The sequence below is a fragment of the Xenopus laevis genome, chromosome 3S, assembly GCF_017654675.1.
Source record: "Xenopus laevis strain J_2021 chromosome 3S, Xenopus_laevis_v10.1, whole genome shotgun sequence".
NCBI classification, from domain to species: Eukaryota; Metazoa; Chordata; class Amphibia; order Anura; family Pipidae; genus Xenopus; species Xenopus laevis.
The window spans coordinates 96,079,820-96,092,588 of NC_054376.1; the positions used below are offsets into that span (position 1 = coordinate 96,079,820).

At 35.0% G+C, this 12,769-nt stretch overlaps 1 pseudogene; it reads right to left on the reverse strand.

Moving 5' to 3' along the window:
• LOC108712383 overlaps positions 1 to 12,769 on the reverse strand; it is a 613,424-nt pseudogene that overhangs the window by 271,013 nt on the left and 329,642 nt on the right.

Consider the following 12,769-nt stretch of genomic DNA (forward strand, 5'->3'; position numbering starts at 1 on the left):
TTTTTCAAAAATTCGAATTTTTAATTTGACAATTAATAAATCTGCCCCTAAATCTCACACTTCTGCCACTTAATCTGCATTCAGAAAAAAACTGCATTTCTATTGCCCAGTTCAGTTCCTTTTGATGCTGCTCAGATCAATTTTTCAGTAACTAAATTGCAAAGTTCATTTAAACTGCATTTGTACATGTGACCTTCAATATACTTGTTTTGAGTTGCTTAGACAATGTAACTCATTTCACAATAAACTGTCTCTAGTTTTCAAACAATAATACATCAATATTGTTGGGGCCCAATTTAAAACATTAGTTATATTTTTGTCAGCCTTTTAAAGCAATAATAATATAAATCAAAAGCATTGCGAAAGTGGAAAAATCCCTTGGACATTTTCAACCTCAAAGACGTTCCTTTCACCTTCTTTTTGTTGGCAAGTGTGCACCTGCTGCTTTGATCCTTCACTAACAGATGGCTCTTATTTCCTATTACGATACAATTTAGTGATTCATTTTAATATGCACTGGACTTCGGAATGCTCAAGACCAGATGTCTGTTTATTCTCTCATGGAAGAGTTTTCATAAGGAAAACTTAAGATGACACATGCATTCAGAAACTTCCTGCATGGCATAAATCACATTATTTGTCAACAGCAATTAAAATGTAGTTTTTCCTGGTAATCAGAATTACAGGGTGAAACAAATCAGTTTTCATTCTCACTGTCAGGACTTGAGGAAGAATGGTTAATATTATTTTGTGGATAGTCTCAGAGGAGCAAACTAAGCACTATTACATATTTGATTTTAATTAAAACTCAGGGTACCTTTCGAGTTTTGTTAGGAAGATGTCCTGGGTCTGATTAGCTGTAGTCTGGACTGAGAAGTTAATTTGACACACAACATATTTTTCTTAGGTAACTGTCGCAGGAAGCTGTTTGTAATAACCAGTGCCTGTGGGGGTAACAAAAAGTAATGACTTGTCTTGAAGCAGTAACATCTCTAGGAAGTACATCTGCACAGCTCACTATAATGTCATTAAGCTGAAAGAATAGAAAAAAAACAAGGCCAAAGATGTAAATAAAATGCATTATAGATTACCCCTTTCACACCACATTAAAATGAAAATACGTTTAAATACATTTTGACACAAAAGATAAATGAGTTTTGCAAAGAATATTACTGGCAAAAAAAAAGCCTACATTTATTTTCTCCTTTTTTTTATCCAGTGAACGCTTGCATTTATACATGTTTACAAGCAGGGACAAGGTCTTTAGTTAGGATGAAATTTTATTTCAAGAATGTAAAATAATACTACACAAAGGTTAAATCTATTTGTGGATCCAAGTGTGGTGACTGAATAAAGTGTTTTTTGAATGGGCACTAAAGGATATACTTTTGTCAGTTAATATGTTTTGAGAACAACGCATGTTGTATTTGATGGGTGCAATGTCACTGTTTGACTCCTGACGAAGGTCCCTGTGGGGGACCGAAACATTAAGCAAAATAAATCTTTGGAAAATTGATTCAGCAAGTCCTGTGAGTGCCGTTTTTCTGCATTGCTTGTATGTGTGTGTGTGTGTATATACATATATATATATATATATATATATATATATATATATATATATATATATATATATATATATATATATATTAGTTCGACATGTTTATCCAACAAGATGATTGCTTTTAAACAAGAAACCAGTAAATGCTACCTGCTGAGAGGCATTATATTGGTGTATTATAATAAAACAAACCAACGCATTAAGCTGTTTTTGGTTAAAGAGGCATCCATCACAAGATAACTAAATGAATACATTGCCCCTAGGTAGTACCATGGGCTATAATTTCCATTTATTAGGAACTTTATCCTATGGGTATAATATATTTGCGGTACAGATGAGGCATAGAAGTCACTGTATCATGTACAAAGCAGTGAATTCTAAAGGTCTCTGCTAGTGAAGGGGGAATAAATTAGGCAGGTGTGAATTTGCTGCGAATTTCCATGTTGTGAAAATTCGCCGGGAATCAAAAAATGTTGGACGTGCGTCGGAAAAGTCACTTGACTTTAACGCCAGCTTCAAAATTGGCACGGGCGTCAATTTTCGAGTTCCACAAATATTTAGCAGCTTCAAGAATTTCGCAGGAAATACGCTCATTTTCGGGCGAAACGGGAGGAATTCTCCCATCTTTGCAAAATGCGACCTTACTCGAAACCAAACCTAATGAATCTTTTGAAGCCTTGTGCTTTCTACTAGTTCATTTACAGTACAGATGACACCTATTGAACCTTTTTTCCTTTATCTGATTTTTCCATTCACCCAGTATTTTTTTGGATGGGCCTAGAATTCATGACCTGTGAAGTACCATTATTTAAGTTCAATAAAACATTAAATCATCCTATTGTTTTGCAATAATAGAATTATACCAACGGCAAAAAGGGCAGAGAGTTGGTCCGAATTCCTACAGTTATTTGGGGAGCAAACACATACTTCAGCATTAGTGATGGACGAATTTGCGCCATTTTGCTTTGCCGAAAAATTGGCGAAACTGTGCCGGCGCCGGCGCCCGTTTTTTCGGAAAAAAAAATTTGACGCCGGCGAATTTTTGCCTCGAATTTTCACGGGCGTTTTCGCTGGTGGCGAATCGCGCAAATTCGCTGCGAATTTGCGCCTGGCGAATAAATTCGCCCATCACTATTCAGCATCTCATCTTTCATTTTTTTAAAGCTTTTTTATCATTGAGACTGTACGTTTCCACACTATCCATCACCCAGTTGATAAATTTGAGCAATTCCTGCTCCCCCTGAATGACCCCAATGAAAATATCTAGGAATCCACAGACTAAGCACATATTGCATCGATTTTCTTTTTCTAGCAATGACATGACATTTATTAAACATTGTTCTATGACAAATCTATAATGCTTTCTTATACATAACAATGGGATATATCCAAGTGGTGTTAAATGTGGTGCAGTAAGATTAAACATGTTTTCACTGTTTGGTACAGATATTTTGCTCATATTTACTATTCTTATATCATCTCCCATTATAAATGGCTTACTTTGGAATGAGCATTTAACAGAATTTTCTAGAGTTAAGCAGAAAAATTAACAAGACTTTTGGTCAACGCATGATTCCTCTTTCTTTTTTATTAATACTTAACTTTACCATATAATCTGTTTTTTAAATGCTCCTCTATGATTGTACGGGTATGGGATCTTTTATCCAGAAAGCTCTGAATTACTGAAAGGCCATCTCCCACAGACTCCATTTTATCCAAATAATCAAAATTTTAAAAAAATGATTTCCGTTTTGTCTGTAATAATAAAACAGTACCTTATTCATGATCTAAAGCAATATATATTTAATCCTTATTCTAAGCAGAACCAGCCTATTGGGTTATTTAATGTTTACATGATTTTCTATTAGACTTAAGGTATGAAGATCCAAATTATGGAAAGAGCCAGGTCCCAAACATTCTGGATAACAGGTCCCTTACTTGTATATCTACATAATTTTGTTATAAGCATTGCAAACACTAAATACCCCAGAAATGATGTGGGTGTGGTCCTATCTACTGGTAATATGTGATGAGGAGGCAAAGATAAGGGGTTCTAATATATTCAGATAGAGCAGGCTTTAACGGTGCATCTTCATAATCATTTTGCAACATGACATACTGTACTTTTTCCATTTGCACACCAGCTTTTCCATGCAGAAAATGCTGATGCTAGAAAAGTAACTGTTATCTATCAGAGAGATCAATGTGCAAGTTTTCTTTGCTTTAATCAAACATCAGAATATGCTGGTATAATTGAGAGCCTTATAGGTAATAAGATGTTGAGCTTATGGACCCATTAAAACATTGAGAAAAATAAGAATTTGAGATATTTAAGATTTTTCACAGTTTATTTGGTCTTTTTTTTAATTAAGATTTTTTAATAAGTAAGCTACGATTTGTGATTTTTTAAAATTTCAAGTTTATTCGCATTAGAAAAAAAAATACAAAAATTTGACAAATACAAATTTTGTATTACAGTTTGCTTATGGCAACCACTACTCCATGAGATGGTAGATGTTGTGGTGGTGCATTCTGCAGGCATTCCTTTCTGCAGCTGATTAAAATTGGGACCAGGGGATTTACGTGAAACATTACAGTGCAAAAAGCAAAACATTTACATGCATAGATCAGTGGATCCTCACTTAATTGCCTATTAACTTTTGCAGAGAAATGTTAAACATGCCCTGCCAGATATACAAGGGGGTATTTTGGCACAGGATCATACCAGCACATCTGCCAAAAAAGTCATGTGTGTACAGTATATGTGTGGTATATGGGAGTGGTGAACATAAGACTGCAAGTGAAGTTTGACCACTTGCACTAGTGATGAGAGGAGAAGTGAGGTGAAAGGTCACAAGCAGATCAAAGGTTGCGTGAAGGAGTGTATTTGGAGATCAGAGATGAAGTATAGGAAGAGGCTTTATTGTTAAGGGCCTTGAATGTGAGTGTAAGTAATTTGAATTTGATTCTAGAGTTGAAGCCAGTGAAGAGACATGCATATGGGAGCAGCTGATGTTGAGCGGTGAGATAGATAATTGAGTCTAGCAGCCGCATTTAGAACATATTTGAGTTGTGAAAGGTGACTTGTTGGAATACATGTGAGGAGTAGGTTGCAGTAATCAAGGTGGAAGATGATAAGAGACTGAATAAGTGTTTTGGTTGATTTTGAACTGACATACAGTATGGTCGTATTTGGGCAATGTTGCATATTTAAATATGACAAGATGTTTGGATGTGTGGTGAAAAAGACGTTTGCAAGTCTAGTATAACCTAACCTGCCTAGGAGTGTGCCTGTGTGGTCGAATGAAAGGTGGTGTTGTTTAATGTGAGTGATATCTGAGGGACAGGGGAAGATCTTGGAGGAAATATAATGAGTTCTGTTTTTGAAAGGTTCAGTTTCAGGTGGCACTGTGACATCCAGGAGGAGACAGCAGAAAGACAGTCTGTAACTTGGGAAAGAGAGTAAGAGAGGTCAGGAGTAGACAAGTAGAGTTGGTGTCATCAGCATAAAGGTGATACTGAAGTCCAAATGACTGAACAAGTTTTCCTAGCGAAGTAGTATAGAGTGTGAACAGCACGGGGCCTAGAACAGAGCCTTGAGGAACTCCGACAGAGAGAGGGAATGTAGTAGAATTAGAGTTAGAGAAGGCAACTTTAACAGAACAGTCAGACAGATCAGATGTAAACCATGAAAGAGCACTGTCACAAATGCCAGCTGAGTATAGAATGTCTAGGAGAAGTGGGTGGTCAGCTGTGTCAAAGGCTGCAGAGAGATCTAGATGCATTAGTATGGAATAGTGACCTCTAGACTTTACCAGTAGAAGATCATTGGTTACTTTGGTGAGTGCAGTTTCATTTGAGTGTGTTTGGCGGAAGCCAGATTGCAGGGGGTCGAGAAGGGAGTAGAGCAGGGGTCCCCAACCTTTTTTTACCCATGAGCCACATTCAAATGTAAAAAGAGTTGGGGAGCAACACAAGCATGAAAAAGTCCCTTGGGATGCCAAATAAGGGCTGTGATTGGCTATATGGTAGCCCCTATGTGGACTGGCAGCCAACAGGAGGCTCTACTTGGCACTATTCTTAGTTTTAATGCAATTAAAATTGCTTCTGAGCCTGGAAATCAAAAATAAGCACCTGCTTTGAGGCCACTGGGAGCAACATCCAAGGGGTTGGAGAGCAACATGTTGCTCACGAGCTACTGGTTGGGGACCACTGGAGTAGAGAGTGAGATGCTGGATCAGGTGTTTGTAAACAAGCCTTTGCAATAATTTGCATGTGAATAGAAGAAGGGAAACTGGACAATGGTTGGCAGGAGAGATTGGATCAAGAGAAGGTTTTTTGAGGATAGGAGTGATTAGTGCTTGTTTGTATAAGGATGGAAAAGTACCAGTAGAGAGTGAAAGGTTAAATAGGTGGGTAAGTGCAGGAGAGATTGTATCAGAGATTGGATAAAGGAGACAAGAGGATATGGGGAGCAGGTTGTGCTTGGAAAAGAGGCGAGAGCCTCGAAACATTGCATGAAAATGTTGTAAAATATTTTTATTACCAAACACAGGTGTTCGGACTTTTTTGTTTGATATATTAAATTTCTATAGTTGTGGACTAAGTCACAGACAGGTATATTTATAGTAAAAAAGTATAAAAAAAAGAATAAATAGGTTAAAATAATAATAAAACTAATTTATTATAAGAAAAGTATGCCATATTATGTAATTTATATTACATAAAAATTCTAGGTCTAACCTAATCCTAGTAGCATCCTGCAGGTACAAGCAATTTATGGCTTGTGGCAGATTTGTGTTTGCCTACAGCTATATAAGTTATTATGCTTAAGCAAACATTTCATTTAAAAAAAAAAAACATTTTCTATTACTGAGAAACAAAATTATATTCTAAAACAACCTCATTCCTCTCCAGAAATTTTGGAATTAAGGTGGAATGAAGCAGGAAATTGCTTCTGGCAAAACATTCAAATTAAGGTTAAATTGACAGAAATAATTTTAAAGTTTAAACATCACTTTGCAAGTTGACATAAATCTGTTTGTTAAATTGACCTTCCCAGTAGACATACAGATTCTGTCATTACCTTGTACAGCATGCTGATAATGGTGCTGGAAAGCATAACGTACTGTAAAAACATACTGGGAAATTGATACAAATAATGCTACAGGAAACCTAAAAAACTATTTGAAATATTAGAAAATATAATCGTTCCAGTCCAATTAAAATACAATTTTTTTTTGATGAACTGTATATTATGCTGCAAAAACAATTTTAATACATGCCTTTTTTTAAACAGTATTTTTGAGTGGCAACTTCCAAATTATTGTACAAACAGTAAAGATTTTACAATCTCACTAAAAATTAATGGAACACTTCGATATTGGTTTTTCAATCAAGTTTTTTTACTGCAAAGTTAATGCATACTTGTTCTTATTAAACTTGTTAGTTATCACAGAAAGAACTCAAGTTTAGTTGTCAATTTTTGCTTCTAATGATTTATTTTGCCAATACTCAATACGCAATATGTAAATTCCAGCAACAGTTCTAGTACATTATTCCTAAATGCTTGAGCTTTTTAATTTTGCAAGTTAAAAAATGAACTCACTGATATGATAGGCCTTTAATACTATACCTGTATATATATTTTTTATATTATTATGTTGAATTATTGTATCAAAAATATAGCATAAAGTTCAAGCCTTTATAGTGAACATTTAGGGGCAGATTTATCAAGGGTTCAATTGAAAATTTGAATTTTTTTTATATTTGAATTTTATTTTAGTGTAATTTGACTAGGGAATAGTCCAAAGTCGATTTGAGTTTGAAAAAAATTAGAATTTTGTAATTTATCATGTACTGTCCTTTTAAGAATTCAAATTTGACTATTCGCCATCTAAAACCTGCCGAATTGGTGTTTTAGCCTATGGGGGACCTCCTACGATTTGGAGTCGTTTGATAGACTTTAAAAAGTTTTTTTTTTTAAAAAAAATTTTTTTATTTTTTTTGGTAAAAAAAATAGAATCGTACTTGATTCGAGTTTGCAGGTCGATCATATTCACCCAAATTTAAAGTAAAAAAGATTTTTTGAATAAATTTCGATTGGTCATTTTTTTTTTTTTATAAACTCTCAAAAACTCTTAATTTGACCCTTGATAAATATGCCCCTTAGCACTATTCATTTATAGGGGAAAAAAACGTATTTATCATGAATAAATAGCTTAACCCTGCTTGAACTGATTATGGTGGTGTTGGATGTCCTGTATATTGAAGCCTTTAAATACAGTTTCTCTATCTGCCACCACTATCTATCAATTTTACTAGAGAACTGACTTAACTGTAGAAATCCTTACACTAAATTTCCCTCACCTTTGAGGGTCACTACAATATATTTCTAATTGTGTATGGAAATATTAAGATTTCAAAATATAATTATATTTATATTTTGACTAACCCATCTTCCCTTAATACCCAAATGCAGAATTATGTAGCATTAGCAGCTCTTAAATCATTTACCTTAGCATGCTATGATGCTAAGTTAGCATAGATATTGTACATTACTAAGGGCAATACTTGAGGAAAACCTAAGTATATATGGTTAAATATTTTTACACTGACCTTTATTTAAAAAGGATAATTTATTACATTGAATGCAATTTAAACAGTCTTTTGTTATAAAGATAGGTTTTCACTGCTCAAGTTTTTATTGAACACTGCAATGTACTCTTACCAAAGGCATACTGGGAATTCCTTTTTTATCTAAACAAATTTGGTTTGACTAAAACTTAAGTCTATTATTCCTAAAGTCTTAGGGTAGAACTTCATGGGCAATTTTACCTGCAATACCTTCCATTCCGACACGATGAGACTAATCACAGGCGTCACGTCGGATGCTCCAAATCTAATGTAAGTAATACAAATGTTGCACGTAGAAGCTGATTGCATACAACATGACTGACGGATGTGAACGCTGCATGTTGCATCTTCATCTGACAGTCATATCGTGTCAGATGCAATCAGCGTCCACGTGTGGGCCGATAATTGCGGGCAATGGGTCACTAAATGAGAAATTGGGTGAATATGTGGATAGACTGTTACAACCAATGGTTCAGATTTTAGATTCCTATATCAAAGATAGTGGGGACGCTATCAATAAACTAAAGGATGTTGAATGGAAGAGTGACTATTTATGGGTAACACTAGATGTTACCGCACTATATTCATCCATTGAACATCACTTGGGACTAAGAGCTTTAAAGTTTTGGTTGGATCACTTGAACCTTTATTCGGATGAGCAGAACGAATTCATTTTGGAATCAGTTGAATACCTTTTAAATCATAACTATTTTGTACATAATGATCATTACTATCTCCAAAGGTGTGGAACAGCCATGGGGGCGCGATTTGCCCCAACATATGCTAATCTATTTATGGGGTGGATAGAGAAGTTCCACATCTTTGGAGATGGACACGAATGGAAAAGTCATATTGTAAAGTATTATCGATTTATTGACGATCTAATTCTAATCTGGAAAGGTAGTGAAGATCAGATAAAAGACTTTGTAATATTCTGTAACAACAATGGGAATGGTATTAATTTCACATATAATATCTGTACTAGTAAAATTGAGTTTTTGGATATACAATTTTGGCAAGAGGACGGGCATGTGTTAACTGACGTATATAGAAAACCTATTAGTAGAAACTCATTATTGTCAAGGAAGAGTTGTCACCCTAGGTCCCTTCTGGAGGGCATCCCGATTGGACAGTTCCTCAGGTTACGGAGGATCTGTTCCACTTGGGATGCCTTCCAGAGGAGAGCAATGGAGCTATGGGATAGGTTGACTGTGAGAGGCTATAGTACTAAATGTATAAAACAAGCTTATGATAGAGCAGTTGGTACAGATCGAGAGAGCTTGTTGAAACAAGAGAGGGGAATACAAAAGAAAAGGAGAAATAGGATATGCAAAAAAGAGAAATATGTGGATGTGACTAGCGAGAGGAATAGTGAAAAAAATTTACACGAAGGTAATAGAGAAAAAGGCCGAAATATGAGGGATGTTTCGGATATGTACTTTGTGACAGAGTATAGTGTAGAAGCGGACCAAATTCGTAAAATAATACAGAAACATTGGAATATAATTGAATTGGATCCCCATATGCAGATTGGCAAACTAATGTTTTCCTATCGAAGAGGAAAAACAATAGCAAATTGTGTGTCACCAAGTATGTTACCAGAAAAATTGAGAACTAAAAGATGGTTAGACTTTAATGGTACTTATAAATGTGGAGCGAAAGTATGTAAAACATGTAAATTTATGAATGTGTCCAAATCAGTCAAGAGCACGACAACAGGTAAAGAATACGAGTGTAGGACATATGTGAACTGCAAAACAACGAATGTGGTGTATCTGGCGACATGCATATGTGGTTTGCAATACGTAGGGAGGACATCTAGGAGAATGAAGGATCGTGTATTGGAACATTTGGCTGGTGTTGGAAGAGAAGATAGGTCTTCTTCAATAGCTGATCACATTTTGAGTAAACATGGTGGCAATGAGAAATGTATATCGTTTCAGGGATTGGAACATGTGAAATTAGGAAAGAGAAGGGGAGATATAGAAAAATATTTAAACAAACGAGAAGCCTGGTGGATGTTCTTGTTACAAACAGAACATCCAACAGGTTTAAATAAGGAATGGGAAATAAAATATTTTTTAGAATAACTAGATCATATCTCCTCGTCCAACACCAGTAAATAGACAGAGTGTAATCTAAGGATATTTGGAATGATCCCTTTCCTAATACAAAATGAAAATAATATGAATAGTGAAGGAAAATAATAAGTAGAAATATATCCTCTAGAAGTGAATGGGAGAAGACACACACACACATAGACTTACCAGCCTTAAATAGATTGAATAGTCAAGCTGTATTTCACACTATCACCTGAAGTAGATTGGTGCTAAGAGTTTTTCAGAACACTAAAATGTTTTTATTGTAAAGAAATTGGTTGTATTTGTGGTCGTATAGCTTTAAGAAAATTTGAACAGAAGTTTGTCAGTATGTATAAAGCTATGCAGACTTGTATTGTGTGTAATGCCCTGAGGAAGTGACTAACAAGGTCACGAAACGCGTTGGCAATCTTTACACTGCATATGTAGCCTAAGAATGTGTGCTTTTATGAAGATTTAATAAAGCATGGAGTTTTAACTGAATTTGTGGACTGCGGTGGATTTCAGACACAGTTCTAAGTGTGTATACGTTAACCACGCTGCCGAGTGGGAGTGTCGGATAACCTGCGAAAGACGGAAGACGCTAAGCTCCTCGACTCACTTTGGTAAACAAGATAATTTATTACATTGAATGCAATTTAAACAGTCTTTTGTTATAAAGATAGGTTTTCACTGCTCAAGTTTTTATTGAACACTGCAATGTACTCTTACCAAAGGCATACTGGGAATTCCTTTTTTATCTAAACAAATTTGGTTTGACTAAAACTTAAGTCTATTATTCCTAAAGTCTTAGGGTAGAACTTCATGGGCAATTTTACCTGCAATACCTTCCATTCCGACACGATGAGACTAATCACAGGCGTCACGTCGGATGCTCCAAATCTAATGTAAGTAATACAAATGTTGCACGTAGAAGCTGATTGCATACAACATGACTGACGGATGTGAACGCTGCATGTTGCATCTTCATCTGACAGTCATATCGTGTCAGATGCAATCAGCGTCCACGTGTGGCATTTGTACTACTTACATTAGATTCAGTGCATCCGACGCAACATCTGCGATTAGTCTCATTGCGTCATAATGGAAGGTATTGCAGGCAAAATCGCCCAGGTAGTTCTACCCTTAAAGGGTCCTTTACTAGCATGGTGTTATTGTGTGTGCATATACATTAAAGCACTACTAGTAAGATACAAGTGTAGGGACAACATGAAGAGGGACCTATAAGTACCACCTCTAATTCCATAGATCGTATGAATCTAAAGTTACGGTTACCACCAAGGTGTGTTAAAGAAGCATGATACAATCTGTAGCTGTCATAACAAACACCAACAAGTGTTCCATGATTGTGACTTACACTCGTAGAAAACATATTACTAGACAACAATCACTATCACAAAATCTGTATGTTTTTAACTGTTAGAGCCACTCAGTTCATATGCTTCATGTTGCATCCTAATTTGGTCATAGAGGATTTTCTCTGCCTCTGCTAGATTTATTTATATTACTAATATGTTTCAGCCTAACAAATGTTTGCCTGGTTTATGGATTGTATAGGTGCCTTTATGATAATAAAGATAGCTCTCATGAAATGAAGAGGCTTTGTTGATTCTTCATAAAATATGTATCTGGGACACATTCATCTGGGACACATTCAAAAAAGCAACCCCATAATACCTTTTATTCTGCAAATCCTTCCTAATGCAAATGCTGTCTATAAGATTTGCATGATATATACGAGATAATATTATGCGAGATTATAACAAAAAAAAAACAGGTATTTTGTTTAGATGATTTTGTTACTCTATGAACAAAGTTGCAACTGTTGAAAAGCTATTTCTGTTACTGGAGTATTAATTAACAGAACACAACAGTTTACTTTATACTTAGGCCCTGAGGCATATTTATCAAGTGTTGAATTTCAAATTCACATGAATTAGATTTGACTTGAAATTAGAATATTCAACTAGTTTTTATTGAAATTGAAGATGTAAAACTGGGACTAATTTTACTCGAATCGAATTCGGCTCAAATTCGAAAAAAATATACATTAGTTAGCCAGGTTTCAGGTGGCAAATAGTCAAATTAGAATTCTTAAAGGGCCAGAGTATGATAAATCTCGAAAATCAAATAAAAATTTAAAAAAAACTTGAATTGAGTTTGGATAAGTCTCTAGTCGATTTTACAGTTTTGACAATAAAAAAATTAAAGAATTCAAATTATCAATTCGACCATTTATAAATCTGCCCCTTAGGGTTATAAAGTATAAAAGTAATATATTTTTACAGGATTTATCTCTGCATTTTTTAAAAAAATAGCAATGAGGGAAGGTGTAGAAATGAAAGTATGAAAGGAAGAGCAACAGGTATGGTAAAGAGAGTTTAGTATTTAAATGGTGGCTTTGATAATTATTTTCCATTTAGTAAAAGTTTGTTTATATGAACCCATGCAGTACATAAAAACCTTTTTAATGGTA